The sequence below is a fragment of the Salvelinus sp. IW2-2015 genome, linkage group LG31 (genome assembly GCF_002910315.2).
Source record: "Salvelinus sp. IW2-2015 linkage group LG31, ASM291031v2, whole genome shotgun sequence".
Lineage (NCBI taxonomy): Eukaryota > Metazoa > Chordata > Actinopteri > Salmoniformes > Salmonidae > Salvelinus > Salvelinus sp. IW2-2015.
This window is the reverse complement of record NC_036870.1, coordinates 18,882,818-18,895,116: the sequence shown is the minus strand read 5'-3', so window position 1 is coordinate 18,895,116 and position 12,299 is coordinate 18,882,818.

The following is a 12,299-nucleotide window of genomic DNA, read 5'->3' as shown; positions in this document are numbered from 1 at the left end:
AGAGTCGTAGCCTCCTACAGTACAGGACCAGCTGGTTATCCAATAGCTCTGCAAGTTTGGATTTAACTGATTTGTGGCTTTCCAGCTCCCTCAGAATCACATACACAACATGGACAAAGTGGATTTGTGTTCAGTTGTGGTCAGAATCCATCAGACTTCAGAACCCTGCCTTCTCTCTCTCTCTCTCTGTTTTTTGATTAGCCGACGGTCTGATTTAGCTGTTTGTATATGACATCGCCTGATCAAAGCAGAACACAGAGACACTCTTCAGGAAGTGAGTCAGAGCTGTTGGAGAATAAATGAGGATAAATGAGGAACGTATTCATGAGGCTTTATAGTGAAGCTTAGCCAAATGTCCAGCTGGAGTTCTCAGAGACCTGTCTAAACAGTGTGATTCATTTCTTGAACTGAATTTCCTCCCAGTGTGGATTTGATGTGCCCATTGTGTAGACAGCTAACGCAATCTTCTCTAATTCCATTTCAATGATACTCCACTGTTCTTTATTACAGTGTGAAGGGAAGGTTTGGTAGACAGCCTGCTGTTGTGGAATACCTCTGGACTGTGTAATGTCTGATCTTGAAGGAACCTTCTACCTTGACCCCTTCGGGAGCAGCTTTCCTTCTGCAGGAAGGGTAATGTTGTCATTACAACCCTCCATGCCAAGAACAACACACGTCAACTAAAGACTTTTCCACATTGGATCTGAGCGTCTCCTTTGCTTTTCCAACTGAAAGGATTTCGGATCATTCCCAGTATAGGCTAGGTGTTGATAGATGATGTCCACTGTAGTGCGATACCCCAAACTGTAGTGAAGATTGTGATTTCTGTTTCTCTCTGGTAGCAGAATAGGTTTAATACACCGCGATCCAGACGTTTACTGACAGAATCCGTGTCTTGAATCTAGAATCGCTTTCCAGCGAAAGATACAGAAATATCAGTGTTTTCTAAGCGAGTTTGAACTTTTTCAACTTTTTCTCAGCGACTGAGTTGCTTGAGAATGACATTGACCATGGATATGCCTGAGTTTAATTTCTCACCGTTTTTACAGACAGTTTGGGACATGTCCAAGACATGGTTCATCTGGGATACATAAAAAAAGGCCATCTGTGAAAAATCTACAACTGCTGTACGTTTATTTAAATAATTAGGCATAACTCGCAGATCAGGTCACATCACATCCTTCATGGCTGGTTAGCATTCCAGGGTGTTTAAGGCCAACGGTGTATCTTCTTTACCTGGGGTTTCTATCATAATTAACTGAACCAAACAGCAATCTGACCAATAAATACTATATGCCTACTGAAGGCTCAAACTGACACATACCATGAAGTTCTTCAGCATCACAAAATGACTCTAATATTGACAAAATGGCAAATGGCCAGTTACATTACTGTTTAATACAATAATGATGGAATTTGTGTAATAACATAATAATAACCCACTTCAGTCCAATATCATACTGTAGTTATAGCTGTGACAGTGGAGAGAGCAGAATATGTGAGACTAAGGGATTGGATTTGTGCTCAGGAAATTGTTCCAAATCACAAGATTATTGCTGGATGATATTCGATGACGAAATGCAGGAAACCATAAGCCCTCCAATAAACTGGCAGGGGACCATGAGTGACAGCTGTTTTAGGCATTTAGAGCCATTTTTATTGGCATAAGAGCCGCTTTCACAATAGCTGGTACGGAGAAATGGTTCTGTCTGGGCCAGGGACTGAAGGTAAGGGTGCTGAAATGTCACTTCACACCATGAGTGATACAGGACTCAGTCATGCATATTAATACTGCAGCCAAAGTAGATGCTATCCTAAACAATACAGATATCATAGAAAAGTATGTATATTATATGTAAATTATACTTTTAAAGATAATTTGCTAAAAATGACCTAGTTAGCACAAACATGTTCATCTCTCATCAGAAAAGTATTAGAAACAAAAACAAACTTGGTCACAAAAAAGAAAAGAAGTATAGCGGAAGGTCCTATTTAAATTTAAAGGCAATGTTCCCGCGTTAGTGGAGACCGCATTCACGGTAAACTGTCACATCCTGATCTGTTTCACCTGTCTTTGTGCTTGTCTCCACCCCCCTCCAGATGTCACCCATCTTCCTCTTTATCCACAGTATATTTATACCTGTGCTCTCTGTTGCCAGTTTGTCTTGTCTTGTCAGGTCTTACCAGCGTGTTTTCCAGTCACCCTGCTTTCTCAAGCTCTGTTTCCTAGTTTCCCAGATTCTGACCATTCTGCCTGCCCTGACCCCTAGCCTGCTTGCCTTTCTATACCTGTCTGACTCTGACCCGTTTACGAACCTCTGCTTGTCCTGACCCCGAGCCTTCCTGATGTTCTGTACCTTATTGACTCTGCCCTGGATTACGGACCTCTGCCTGCCTTTGACCTGTCTTTTGCCTGCCCCCTGTTTGGGTCAATAAACATCTGTGACTCTAGTTGTCTGCATCTGGGTCTTATCCTGAGTTCTGAAAGTAAACGCTGCATATGTCGGCTCAATCGGAAATTACCTTTACATTTTAAGGCAAATCTTCCGCGATACTTTGATAATGTGGATTGAATAAACATCACAGAGTGGGGCTCCCAAGTGGCGCAGCGGTCTAAGGCACTGCATCTCAGTGTAAGAGGTATCACTACTTGTCCCTGGTTCGTAATCCAGGCTACATTACATCCGGCTGTGATTGGGAGTCCCATAGGGTGGTGTACAATTGGCCGGTAGGCCGTCGTTGTACTGTAATTGTAGCACCTGAATTGTAGCACCTGCTCACATTTTACAGTTGTACCAAAACATAGGCTATTACAACATACATAATGTGTACTACACTTGTCACGCCCTGGCCTTAGTTATCTTTGTTTTTCTTATTATTTTAGTTAGGTCAGGGTGTGACATGGGGGATGTATGTGTTTTGTATTGTCTAGGGGTTTTGTATGTTTATGGGGCAGTGTCTAGTCTAGGTGTATGTATGTCTATGGTTGCCTAGATTGGTTCTCAATTAGAGACAGCTGTCTATCGTTGTCTCTGATTGGGAACCATATTTAGGCAGCCATATTCATTAGGTAGTTCGTGGGTGATTGTCTATGTGTAGTGTATAGTGTCAGCACTATTTGTTATATAGCTTCACGGTCGTCGGTTTGTTGTTTTGTATAGTTTGTCAAGTGTTCTTCGTCTTCGTTAATTAAATATGTATTCATTTCACGCTACGCCTTGGTCCTCCTCTCTTCAACCATACGACGATCGTGACAACACTATACATTATGTTAAGCCTGACTCCCTCTATTTAAGCATGTCATTGTTGTTTGAAATAAAACAAGTTTTAATAAGTGGCCATAACACTACAAATTAAAACTTGTTATATAAAGCAGGACTATAAAGGAAATATCTTAATTCAAACTATTAAACAACATTTATTGGTGTATGTGTGTTTGGTGTGGTTTGTGTGTTGTGTGTGTGTGTGTGTGTGTGTGTGTGTGTGTGTGTGTGTGTGTGTGTGTGTGTGTGTGTGTGTGTGTTTGTGTGTGTGTGTGTGTGTGTGTGTGTGTGTGTATTTTCGTTCTACCAACAAAAAAAACATTATTCTTCAGGACAGAAATATAAAGCTTTCTATACATTACTGGACCTAACAAAAGGAATATGATAATCAGTTAAAGTTGACTGTGATTGAATGAAGGAATTTTTTGTTATTTTTAAATGTGGTGAATCTGGACATTTTTCTCTTCACACACACAGCACAGCAGCCATCCTTAGACATTCCAGATCGTTCACTTTGAACACAACACAAACATCTGCTCAACAAATGCTGTCATTTTCTTTCCATGCAAGCCCTGAGCCCAGAACTTGACTTAATGTGAAACTGCATCAGTCTTAACATTTGGCAACTTCACGTAACGGCCAATTTTTGAGGGTTTACTGACTTTGTCATAAAGCATAATGTTTTAATTTTCTGAAAGAAAATGTTTCTATGTAAATTGTCCGGTGGCAATTTTTATGAATTGTTCAGCAGTCTAATGGCTTGGGGGTAGAAGCTGTTGAGGAGCCTGTTGGTCCTAGACTTGGTGCCATGCACTTATTCTACATTGTAGAATAATAGTGAAGACATCAAAACTATGAATCATGTAGTAACCAAAAAATCTATATCATATTTGAGATTCTTCAAAGTAGCCACCCTTTGCCTTGATGACAGCTTTGCACACTCTTTAAATTCTCTCAACCAGATTCACCTGGAATGCTTTTCCAACAGTCTTGAAGGAGTTCCCATATATGTTGAGCACTTGTTGGCTGCTTTTCCTTTCCTCTGCGGTCCAACTTTAATTTTTTTATTTTTATTTAAACTTTATTTAACTAGGCAAGTCAGTTAAGAACAAATTCTTATTTACAATGACGGCCTAACCCGGCCAAACCCTAACGATGCTGGGCCAATTGTGCGCCGCCCTGTGGGACGCGCAATCACGGCAGGTTGTGATACAGCCTGGACTCGAATCAAGGTCTGTAGTGACGCCTCTAGCATTGAGATGCAGTGCCTTCGACCGCTGCACCACTCGGGAGACCAAGTGTGGAGGCAAGGTCATCCGATGCAGCACACCATCACTCTCCTTCTTGGTCAAATAGCCCTTACACAGCCTAGAGGTGTGTTGGGTCATTGTCCTGTTGAAAAACAAATTATAGTCCCACTAAGCGCAAACCAGATGGGATGGCGTATCGCTGCAGAATGCAGTGGTAGCCATGCTGGTTAAGTGTGCCTTGAATTCTAAATAAATCACTGACAGTGTCACTTGCAAAGCACCCCCACACAATCACACCTCCTCCTTCATGCTTCACGGTGGGAACCACACATGCGGAGATCATCCGTTCACCTATTCTGTGTCTCACAAAGACACGGCAGTAAGAACCAAAAATTCTGAAATTTTGACTCATCAGACCAAAGGACAGATTTCCACCAGTCTAATGTCCATTGCTTATGGTTCTTGGCCAAAGCAAGTCTTTTCTTATTATTGGTGTCCTTTAGTGGTTTCTTTGCAGCAATTCGACCTTGAAGGCCTGATTCACGCATTCTCTTCTGGACAGTTGATGTTGAACTCTGTGAAGCATTGATTTGGGCAGCAATTTCTGAGGCTGATAACTCTAATGAACTTATCCTCTGCAGCAGAGGTAACTCTGGGTCTTCCATTCATGTGGCGGTCCTCATGAGAGCCAGTTTGATCATAGCGCTTGATGATTTTTGCGACTGCGGCGAAGGGTGGCTAGTTTGAAGAATCTGAAATATAAAATACATTTGGATTTGTTTAACATGTTTTTTGTTACTACATGATTCCATATGTGTTATTTCATAGTTTTGATGTCTTCACAATTATTCTACAATGTAGAAAATAGTAAAAATAAAGACAACTTTTGACTGGTATACTGTATGTATATTCTTTGCACACCCTCTCCATATTCATGGGTAGTTCGTAAACGAGTTCGGAAAATCTATCTGAAACTCAATTTATAAAGAGTGAAAAAGTAAAATGACTTCCAGAAGCTTCCATGGTTCTGCCACTGGTTTCAGACCAAGATTTGCAAGTTAGACATTAGAGCCTCCTGCCACACATAGTCTGGTCCCATGTGACTGGGATTTCCCCAGGGGCTGACAATGACAGACACACTTCCCAGTGCCCACACACACCACACCTCATCTTAGTGTCATAGATGGCATTCCCAGGCCTTCTGCCGTAGGAAAAGTGTATTTGAGTGTCCTGGAAAGCACAAATACCTATTATTATATTGTGTATTAAAAAGAAAATGTATGTGTTATTATTAATCTCTCATGTTCTATAATGTGTCTTCTTCAGAATTAATATTTGTGGCTGTGTGTGTTTCCTCCACCGAGGACTTGATACATCTTCCCAGACAGTGAGAATTCATTCTAACCCCCTATTTGACTCCAAGGCTTACAGCTGTGGCTACTGTGAACTTTCCAGCAAAGAATAAGTCACCATGCAGTGAGAAACAGCAACATAGTCAGCTCCCTCAGTAGGCTAGGAGAAGGAAAGACTACTGGTTATAGAAGATATGGTTATAGAAAATCACTGTGAATGAAACTGAGAATGCATCTAAGAAATATTTCATTTACGGGGGCTAGCTGTCTTTTTCCATAATGGTTGACCATAGCTAAGGTGTTGAGGTGGGCTGTGGACTGTCTCATATCGGTCATTAAGTTTGGAACAATAGTGCTGTTCTATAACTTTTGCACAATGGATGATTGTTTCAAGAATGCTTGAATGTTCCAGTGACATATAAAGTGCAGAACTATGAGTGTTTTGTGTACAGCTTTCACAATAAAAACATGTGTAAAAATATACACTTCTAAAAAGCTCTCCAAGTTTTCAATGAAGCTGAAAACATCTGCCCAAAGATGACTGATTACTGCAGAAGTGTCATCTGAAAGGCCCGTCAGAACGTTCCTAACCCAGTTGGTGATTTCAGTGGTCAGGAGTGGACAGATGTGTCTTCTACACTGTTACACAACATCAGAGTAACATTGAGACAACATTGCGTCCCATATACAGATGTATGATCTTAATTTGATCACCCTGTTGCAGGAGAACTTTCCTTAGAATTTCCAGTGTATATGAGGTTTTAAAAGGTTTCTGAAGTCTGTCATTTTCACTTTGAAATTTTAGACTTGATTTTCCCTTATGAAAAATATATCAACTCCTGGACAAAAATGTCCATTAATTATAATCCACATCATAATTCACAATTCCATTTGCTGCAGGATTATTGTCCTGCTGTAGCAAACTGGCTCAAATTAAGATCCTGCCTATGTAGACTGTACCATGTGCTCTCTCCCTCCCTCCCTCCGTCTCCCTCTCCCTACCACTCTCTCCTTCCCTCTCTCTCTCCTCCCTCCCTCCCTGGGCTCTCTGCCAGAGATATGCACCTGCATTAGAGGCCTACCCTTTCCCCTGTCATATGAGGGACTCTGTCTAGTGAAAGTGTTTTTAATAAGGAGTTTGTCTTCACTCACTTGTACAGCAGCTGGCTGCAACTCATGGAGACAGTTTCCCTTTTTACTCTATTGTTCTGAAGTTGGTTTGAACTGTTATGTACAGTACAGATTGGTATCCTGCCCTGTAATGGATGGGTCAGAGGTAGAAAGTTTGAGTTCTGACAAATGAATCGTTGTGTCAATGTACAACTCCGGCAATCAATCACCACCTTCAAATGTCTTACATCAAAATAAAAGATATGAATAAAGTTAGAAACAATAGACAGTGCTAACATACCGTATTTCCATTCCGTTACAAAATGCTGATTGAAAAATTAGGTTAGGTTAAATGGACAGTGTAAGGATAAACGAAAAGATATATACCTAAATCTCTCTATGGTTTGCAGTAAAGCCTGTAGCAAATGCCTCCCACATTGACCCACTTCCAGAAGAAGTGACTGAACAGCATGCTACCAGATTTACATGTGCTCTCATCCATGGTGTTTCAGGAGATTATTGGCCAACAGAGACACAGAGATGATTGGTGTTTGTGTCCTGGGGCCATAGATCTTCATTGTGTAGACCTATGCAGTTTGGCCATAACATTCTGGCACAGCCTTTTGGGCTGGAAAGAAAAGGTTTGTAAGCGCTATCATCGGTAGGATGAAGCTGAAGCTCTGAAGCTGGAAACACTTATCTCCCTCACTAGCTTTAAGCACCAGCTGTCAGAGCAGCTCACAGATTACTGGACCTGTACATAGCCCATCTATAATTTAGCCCAAACAACTACCTCTTCCCCTACTGTATTTATTTATTTATTTTGCTCCTTTGCACCCCATTATTAATATTTCTACTTTGCACATTCTTCCACTGCAAATCTACCATTCCAGTGTTTTACTTGCTATATTGTATTTACCTCGCCACCATGGCCTTTTTTGCCTTTTTTTGCCTTTACCTCCCTTATCTCATTTGCTCACATTGTATATAGACTTATTTTTCTACTGTATTATTGACTGTATGTTTTGTTTATTCCATCTGTAACTCTGTGTTGTTGTATGTGTCGAATTGCTATGCTTTATCTTGGCCAGGTCGCAGTTGCAAATGAGAACTTGTTCTCAACTAGCCTACCTGGTTAAATAAAGGTGAAATAAAATTTTAAAAGGATGATGGGTTGGAATAAATAATCATGGCATGGAATAGTGTGCTTTTCTTGAGGGTGTTGACATGTAACTCTAGTGTAGTTCTGTCTAACCTGCACAGCACCACTATATCATGTGTGGAGTTTACGAATATGAAACATGTTGGAATGTCCCGATGTATGCTATCGACGCTTGTATTAGAAATGGAAATATACGGTGACACAATTAACTTATTTGAAAACCCGTTCCAATCTTAAAAAAACACCTCTTCTGGGACGGCACTCTTTTTTCTGGTCCTTCGAGCCGGATAGGAACAATGGTCCTGGATCATCACCAGGGACAGTGTTCAGTTCACCCTTCCCCCAGGGGTGCCTGCCATGCCTCAGTCTGGACCAGGGACAGTGTTCAGTTCACCCTTCCCCTCAGTCTGGAACAGGGACAGCTGGAGAGGGCTTTTGTACAGATCTGGTTGTCTTTTTTATAATTGTGTTTTTATTTTTAATTTTACCCCCTTTTCTCCCCAATTTTCGTGGTATCCAATTGCTAGTAATTACTATCGTGTCTCATCACTACAACTCCCGTACGGGCTCGGGAGAGACGAAGGTCGAAAGCCATGCGTCCTCCGAAACACAACCCAACCAAGCCGCACTGCTTCTTAACACAGCGCGCCTCCAACCCGGGAGGCCAACCCGGAAGCCATGTGTCGGAGGAAACACCGTGCACCCGGCTCCCTTGGTTAGCGCGCACTGCGCCCGTCCCGCCACAGGAGTTGCTGGTGCGCGATGAGACAAGGATATCCCTACCGGCCAAACCCTCCCTAACCCGGACTACGCTAGGCCAATTGTGCGTCGCCCCACGGACCTCCCACCCAGAGTCTCTGGTGGCGCAGCTAGCGCTGCGATACAGTGCCCTAGACCACTGCGCCACCCGGGAGGCCCAGATCTGGTTGTCAGTGAATTTTCCAATGCATGTTCTTGGAGATTGTGTCAGAAATTGAAATATCCCGTGAACAAATGAACTTGTATCTCTAGCTACAGTGCCTTCAGAAACTATTCACACTTGACTTTTCCACATTATGTTGTGTTATAAAGTGGGATTAAAATGAATTACAGTTTTGTCAACAACCTACACAAAATATTCCGTAATGTCAAAGTGGAAGAAGAATTCTTACATTTGAAAAACATTTATGAACAATAAAACACTAATATATCTTGATTAGATAAGTATTCAACCCCCTGACTTAATACATGTTAGAATCACCTTCGGCAGCAATTACAGCTGTGAGTCTTTCTGGGTAAGTCTGTAAGAGCTTTCCACACCTGGATTGTGCAAAATAAGTGCCCTTCTTTGCGAGGCATTGAAAAACTTCTCTCGTCTTCGTGGGTAGAACTGTGTTCGAAATTCACTGCTCGACTGAGGGATCTTATAGATAATTGCATGTTTGGGATACAGAGATGAGGTAATCCTTCAAAAATCATGTATAACACTATTATTGTACACAGAGAGTCCATGCAACTTGTTATGTGACTTGTGACTCATGTGACTCACTCACTTATGTGACTCAGTTTTGCTCCTGAACTTAGGTTGCCATAATGAAGGGGTTTAATACTTATTGACTCAAGACATTTCAGGAATAGGATGCTCAGATTTTAGAGCTGCTGTGTTCTTCTGGATGTTGAGTTCTTTCCGGACAGATATTAGATGTTCTTTCTACTCCACTCTCCTCTCCTCTCTGTGGTTAAACAAGCTAAACTAGGATGTTTAGTGAACCCCAGTCTATAGGAGTAAAAAAGGCACACAAATGTTTTAGTAGATTTACAAAAGGAAGCTGTGATTTACTGCCGCTCTCCAGATGATTTAGAACATCCAGATGTTGAACCGAGAGGGTTTTGAACTGGGTAGGTTGTCCTACCTGCACCTTCGCACAAAGACAACATAAATAGTTGAGATGTTAACGACGGGGGGTCGGTCTGGAAGAATGCAGACTTAGTTTTTGGTTACTAGAAGCTCTTATCTACGAGGCCTGATAACCAGATCAGCCCAAAGCCTCTACGAGTAGAACAAGGATTGGAATGTATGTTTGAAAGCTGATTTTCTGGGTGATCAAAAGAACGAGTCAGATCTGTTGTCTGTTGTTTATCTCGACAGTTGTCACAGTTTGTTCTGTGATTTACATCACAGAATTCTTCAAAAGTCATTATTTCTTCCTGGGGTTGCTTTCCGAGTGGTAAAGCATTGCTGACGTATCCTGGTCCCAGATCTGTTGGTCCTGTCTTGTACAATTTGACGTGACAATGAAATAGGGTGCAGGCCAGGCAGTGTAGTCAGCTCAGCTATCCCAATTGAGACCGTGTCTGTGCCTCGACCTAGGTTGGGCAAAACTAAACTAAACATGGCGGTGTACGCCTTAGCAATCTCACTAGGATAAAGACCTCCTCCATTTCTGCCATTATTGAAAGAGATCGTGATACCTCACATCTCAAAATAGGGCTACTTAATGTTAGATCCCTCACTTCAAAGGCAGTTATAGTCAATGAACTAATCATTCCCTAAGTGAGGATGGCTTTCACTTTAGCAGTAATACATTCATGAACTTCTTTGAGGAAAAGATCATGATCATTAGAAAGCAAATTACGGACTCCTCTTTAAATCTGCGTATTCCTCCAAAGCTCAGCTGTCTTGAGTCTGCACAACTTTGCGAGAACCTAGGATCAAGAGAGACAATTAAGTGTTTTAGTACTATATCTCTTGACACAATGATGAAAATAATCATGGCTTCCAAACCTTCAAGCTGCATACTGGACCCTATTCCAACTAAACTACTGAAAGAGCTGCTTCCTGTGCTTGGCCCTCCTATGTTGAACATAATAAACTGCTCTCTATCCACCGGATGTGTACCAAACTCAATAAAAGTGGCAGTAATAAAGCCTCTCTTGAAAAAGCCAAACCTTGACCCAGAAAATATAAAAAACTATTGGCCTATATCGAATCTTCCATTCCTCTCAAAAAGTTTTGAAAAAGCTGTTGCGTAGCAACTCACTGCCTTCCTGAAGACAAACAAGGTATACGAAATGCTTCAGTCTGGTTTTAGACCCCATCATAGCACTGAGACTGCACTTGTGAAGGTGGTAAATGACCTTTTAATGGTGTCAGACCGAGGCTTTGCATCTGTCCTCGTGCTCCTAGACCTTAGTGCTGCTTTTGATACCATCGATCACCACATTCTTTTGGAGATATTGGAAACCCAAATTGGTCTACACGGACAAGTTCTGGCCTGGTTTAGATCTTATCTGTCGGAAAGATATCACTTTGTCTCTGTGAATGGTTTGTCCTCTGACAAATCAACTGTACATTTCGGTGTTCCTCAAGGTTCCGTTTTAGGACCACTARTGTTTTCACTATATATTTTACCTCTTGGGGATGTCATTRGAAAACATAATGTTAACTTTCACTGCTATGCGGATGACACACAGCTGTACATTTCAATGAAACATGGTGAAYCCCCAAAATTGCCCTRGCTAGAGGCCTGTGTTTCAGACATAAGGAAGTGGATGGCTGCAAACGTTCTACTTTTAAACTCGGACAAAACAGAGATGCTTGTTCTAGGTCCCAAGAAACAAAGAGATCTTCTGTTGAATCTGACAATTAATCTTGATGGTTGTAAAGTCGTCACAAATAAAACTGTGAAGGACCTCGGCGTTACTCTGGACCCTGATCTCTCTTTTGACGAACATATCAAGACTCGTTTCAAGGACAGCTTTTTTCCATCTCCGTAACATTGCAAAAATCAGAAACTTTCTGTCCAAAAATGATGCAGAAAAATGAATCCATGCTTTTGTTACTTTTAGGTTAGACTACGGCAATGCTCTACTTTCCGGCTACCCGGATAAAGCACTAAATAAACTTCAGTTAGTGCTAAATACGGCTGCTAGAATCCTGACTAGAACCAAAAAATTTGATCATATTACTCCAGTGCTAGCCTCCCTACACTGGCATCCTGTTAAGGCAAGGGCTGATTTCAAGGTTTTACTGCTAACCTACAAAGCATTACATGGCCTTGCTCCTACCTATCTTTCCGATTTGGTCCTGCCGTACATACCTACACGTATGCTACGGTCACAAGACGCAGGCCTCCTAATTGTCCATAGAATTTCTAAGCAAACAGCTGGAGGCAGGGCTTTC